Source organism: Loxodonta africana, unplaced genomic scaffold, assembly GCF_030014295.1.
Source record: "Loxodonta africana isolate mLoxAfr1 unplaced genomic scaffold, mLoxAfr1.hap2 scaffold_635, whole genome shotgun sequence".
Lineage (NCBI taxonomy): Eukaryota > Metazoa > Chordata > Mammalia > Proboscidea > Elephantidae > Loxodonta > Loxodonta africana.
The window spans coordinates 15,001-20,271 of NW_026975365.1; positions in this window are offsets into that span (position 1 = coordinate 15,001).

Sequence of the window (5,271 nt, forward strand, 5' to 3'; positions counted from 1 at the left end):
GGCGGGGGGACCACCACCGGGGAACCGGGAAGCGATACGCACTGGCGGGAGGCGCGGCCCCGAGCCAGCAGCCGGAGGGACGCGGCGAGGCCAGGGCAGGGCGGCGGCGGCGGGGGGAGACGCGGGCAGCGGGAAGGCGGCGGTGGCGGCGGCGGCGCGGAGGGGGATCGGACCCCCCCGCGGTCGCCGCCGCTCCCTGTCTCCTCCAGCCCACCGCCCACCCAGCGGGCAACCCTCACGCGCACGACGGCCACACGCCGCCCACCCGCCCGGCGCACACAGGGCCCGGGCCCGGGTCCGAGGGCGCGTCGCCAGGGGACACCACCGGCCGGGGAGGCCCGGTGGCGACGCCCAACGCGGCGAGGCCGGTTCGCGGTCCCAGACCGGGGACGGCGTGTGCGCGGGCCGGCCGGGCGGGGCGGGGTCGATCGACGTCGGCGAGGGAGGCGCTGCGGGGGCGGCCCCCGGCACGCCCATCCCCCCGGCCCAGGGGCACATCGCCGGGAAAGCTCCCGGGTGAGGAGGTGGGCCCGCACACCCGCGCACCGCTGGCGGCACGGGACGGGTGCGGGCGGGAGGCGGCACACAACGGCGCGGGGGCCGTCCGCCGGACGGACCCCCGGCCCCACCGCACCAGGCGCGCGACGGGAGGGCCGCACACTCACACGCACACACGGACGCGCGCGACCCCGGCGCCAGACGGCTGGCCCGGCGAAGGCCCTCCCCCGACTCGCAGGGGGGAGGCGCGGGCCGCGGCAGGCGAAGGGCGGCGCGCGGCCCCACCGCGGGGCCGGCGGACCTCTCCCTCCACACCGGGCGGGAAGGAGAGGGGGCTCTGCCTGCGAGCCACGGTCGGTGGCTTGCGCGCAAGGCGAGGGGCAGCGGCTGGGGGATCCGGCACCCCCAAAGCACCCTCGGAGATGACTAGAGAAGACTTTCTTCACCGAAGACGGGCCGTCCCCACCCATCGCCCCCCACGTTGGGCCCCCGCCAGGCGCCCGAGGGCGCCCCGGGGATGGGCGGGGGGGGCCTGCGGTATTGGTAAGCACCAGCGGGGGGGTTAAGGCACAGTGGGCCTCTGCGGCCGGGAACGGAGCCTGCCGCCTCGTGCTCACGGCGGCTCTGCCTCACCCGGGGACGGCGCGTGCTCCCGGCTCCGTGCTGCGTCCACCCTCCACTCGGGCGAGGAGGGAACGGGCGGGGCACCGCAGCGGCGACCGAGGGCCTCGGAAAGTCACGCCTTTTGAGTCGTCCGTTTTTTTTTTTCCGTTTCTCTTTTAGAGCTTCTCCGCCTCATCCCGCCTCACCGGAGCCAGGCTCCGGCGAGCGCGCGGGGCCTCGCGGGTACGCGCCGCGCACACCCGAGGCTTGCCTGGGCACCTAAAAGCCCAACACACCCCCCGGTCTCCCTCTGTAGAGGGGTCCGCGCTCTAGGGCGGCCCGCGGGGGGGAGGAGGTACGACAGAGCCTAACAACGGACCGCCGGGGCCCAGCCGCGGCTACGCAGCCTGGGCCCCCACCTCGCAAGGGCGACTTCCCTCGGCACCGGCGGAAGCAACACGCGGGCCCTCCTCCTTCCGCTCTCGCTTGCCTCACGCGGGTCTCGGCAAGCACCGGGGCGGGCACGCACGCGCGCACCCCTCTCTCACCCCCGCCTTCTCGGGATCAGGCACGGCACCCTCCCGCGAGGCGTGCGTGCTCTAAAGGTCTTACCCCGCTCGACCCCCCTTCTTTTTTTTTTTTTTTCCTCCACATCCTTTCTCTCCCTCTCGGCCGCACTCCTGTTTTTTATTTCTCTCGGCTCGAGGGGCGCACGCCCACACGCGTGAGCGGTGACCGGAAGGGTGGGCTGGGAACGGGGAAACGGCACCGCCACCCGGCCTCAGGCACCTGAGGGACGGCCTGGAGCGTTCCAGGGGCACCGCCAAAGGGCCACTCGAGGCGCACCGGCACCACCTGGGTGGGGCGCGCGGGTGCGTCTGACCAGAGAGCCCCCCCGCCGCGGGGGGCGGGGGAGGGCCCGACGCGAGGCAGAACACCAGGGCCACGAGCAGAGGCTGTCCTGCTCGGTCTCAGGACCCCGCCACCGCCGACGCTGGCCGCGAGGCCGCGAACGAGGGCAGATGAGCGAGGTCGGGCCGGATTCCGTGCCCCTGCCCCTCTGCGCACCACCGGCGGGCGGGGAGGAGGAGCGAGGGGCCCGCGCGCTGAGCGAGAAGAGCGGTCCCATTCGCCACGAATGTCCGTCCCTCGTCTTGGCGCGGCTCGGACCCGGCCCGGGAGAGCACGACAACACCACATCGATCGGGTCAGCCCAGGCACAAGCGAGGAGGAGAAGACCCCCCCGCCAGGGCTGCCAGGAGGCGGGCGAGGACAGCCCCGGAGAGGACCCGCTTTCTGCCTCGCCCGCCCCGGCTGCGGAAAGGTGGCCGCGAGGACCCCGCACACGGAGAACGCCTGACACGCGAGGCACGTGGGCCTGGGGGAGGGGGGGAGCGGGGCACACTCTGGCGAGCACCGCGGCCACCGCGGGTGCCTGCGACAAGGGGCACGCGGGTCAGAGGGCCCGCGGCGCCCGTGCCACGCCGCCCTCGGGCACTGGAGACCGGGGGGAGGCACCGCGGCTGGACATCTGGACGCGCGAGAGCCGGCGCACGGGCCCCAGGCGGGCGGCTCAAGCGGGGAGGAGCGGGGGAGGGCGTGGGCCGTCGGTGGACCGGCGTCTACGGACCCGTCCAGGTTTCCCATCTGCTCAGCGGGAGTCACCCAGCGAGGAGAGCGTGTCAGCACCCATCTGGTGGCCCAAATCGCCCGTTTTGGGCGAGAGAAAAGCCACGCCCCGCGGCGGGAGGGGCCCGCTCCCCACGGCGAGCCCCCGGAACTGCGGCCCGGCCATCGGTCCGTAGCGCGACCCCATGGCCCCCAGCGCCCCGCCCCCCCCCCGGAGCTCCCGGGATCCTCTGGTCGACCCGCGGGACGGGGTGACGGAGCTGGCCGGGGCCGCGCGGGCGCCCAGAGCCAGCCGCCTGCGCTGCGGCCAACGCGGGCCGGTCGGGGAACCCTCGGAGGGGGGACTTGGAAAAAATTCTCGGGCGGCGGGGCCCCTCCGAAGGTCCGGGCCCCGCGCGGGTCCGTGGCCGGGCCGGGGCGGGCCGGGGGCGGCAACCTCGGCCCGGGGACCCCCGGAGCGGGACTTTGAAAAAATTCTCCGACGGTCCGGACCCCACGCGGGACCGCGCCCGGGCCCGGGGCGCCCTCCGCGGGCCACCCCGGACCTACGCCGGAGGCCCCGGTGACGACCGGGCCGCGCGAAGGAAGGCGCGCGAACGGCCGGGGCGTGCCTTGTCCCGTTCTTCTGCCTGCGCCGTCTCGGTGCGGCCCGGTTCGGTCCAGCGCCGTCTAAAACACGGCACCCGGGAGCGCGGCGGCGGCGGCGGCGGCGGCGGCGGCGGCGACGGCCACCGCCTCGGCCACATGAAGCTGCGGGCCCAATTCCGGAACGTGGCTCTGGCGCCGGCGCCCCACCGTGGCCGGGACGATCCCGCCGACGCCGCCGGCGTCCCGAGACGTCGCCTCGGCCAGCGCGGCCACAGCGCCTCCCATGTCGCCGGCGCCGGAGCTCCGGAGGAAAACGATGTCAAAGCGGCCGCCAGGTGGCGGCCGACAACCGGCGCGGGCGACAGCGGGACGGATCCGGATCGGCGGCCGGCGAGGGCGCGTCGCCGGGCGGCCGGACACCCGGTCCCGTCCCGGCTCCCCCCCCGCCCCCCTCCCCCGCCTCCCAGCGCCGCCGCCGAACACGTTTCTCGGCGCGGGGCGGCCGGAAGGCGTTGGGGCCGGCCACGGCGCGGGGTCGGTTGGGCCAAGGGGATCCACCCGGCCGGGCCCTTTCCCGCCTCGGCCAGGACGATCCTGCCGACGCCGCCGCCGGCGTCCGGGAACGTCGCCTCGGCCAGCGCGGCCACATCGCCTCCCGCGCGTGTCGCCGGCGCCGGAGCTCCGGGGGAAGACGATATCAAAGCGGCCGCCAGGTGGCGGCCGACAACCGGCGCGGAGTGCAGCGGGACGGATCCGGATCGGCGGCCGGCGAGGGCGCGTCGCCGGGCGGCCGGACGCCCGGCCCCGTCCCGGCTCCCCCCCCGCCCCCCTCCCCCGCCTCCCAGCGCCGCCGCCGAACACGTTTCTCGGCGCGGGGCGGCCGGAAGACGGTGGGGCCGGCCACAGCGCGGGGTCGGTTGGGCCAAGGGGATCCGCCCGGCCGGGCCCTCCTCAGGTTCCGGAGGTGTGAGCAGGCTGTGTGGCTGGCTGCTTCTCCCTGACGGAACAGCAGTGGAACGACGGTACCAGCCCACTGCAGCAGCCGCTCTGGGAATGGTGCCTGAGGGCTCCCCGCGGGGCAGGGCCGGTAAACCCTCTCTGCCCCTGAAAGGTCTCTTCCTGCCGCTGCCCCTCAGTGCGTCGTCTAAGCCCGCCTTCGACGGTCAGGACTCCCCGCTCGTCGCAGACATACTCGTTCGCTTGTGTTTCCGGGTCTTTGTCGTCAAGAGAGCTAGGCGGAAGCGTCAGCCTATTCCACCACCTTGGCCCCATCTCCCAAAGTTCCGATCCAAGGGGGTCCGGCCCAGCCGGGCCATTTCGCCCCTCAGCCAGGAAGATCCCGTCTACCCCGCTGGAGCCCTGGAGCACCATGCCGGCCAGCCGGCGTGTCCCACTCGGGGGGGGCCCTGGGAGGGAGGGAGGGAGGGAGGGAGGGAGGGAGGGAGGGAGGGAGGGAGGACCCCGGGAGGACCCCGGGAGGACCCCGGGAGGACGCCGGGAGCCAGGCCGGGCTCGAGGAGACGGAGCGAAGGCCCCGGGCCGCCGTGGCCAGCGCGCGCCCGCCGGGACCGCTTCCCATCCCGTCGGCGCCGCAGAGCTCCGGAGGGGGACGGTATCGAAGCGGCCGCCGGGTGACGGCCGACGACCGGAGCGAAGGGCGGCGGGGGGGTGGAACCGGGTCCACCTGGGCCCCGGCCGGGGCTCGAGGGTGGCAGAGGGGACAGAGTCCCCCGGGCCGCCGGGGAAACCTCTCGGGAGCGTCATGGGGCGCGCGCGCGCGCTCGCCCCCGAAAGGGCCGAACGGGGGGGGGGGCGCCCGAGGGGATGAGCGTCCACCGGGGGCGGGAGGGAGAAGAGAGCACGTCCCAAGCGTCGGACGGGCAGGTGTTCTCCGATCCGTATCCTTTGGACGGACGCGACAAACGGGACGGGATGAGACCGCCAGTCCCCGAA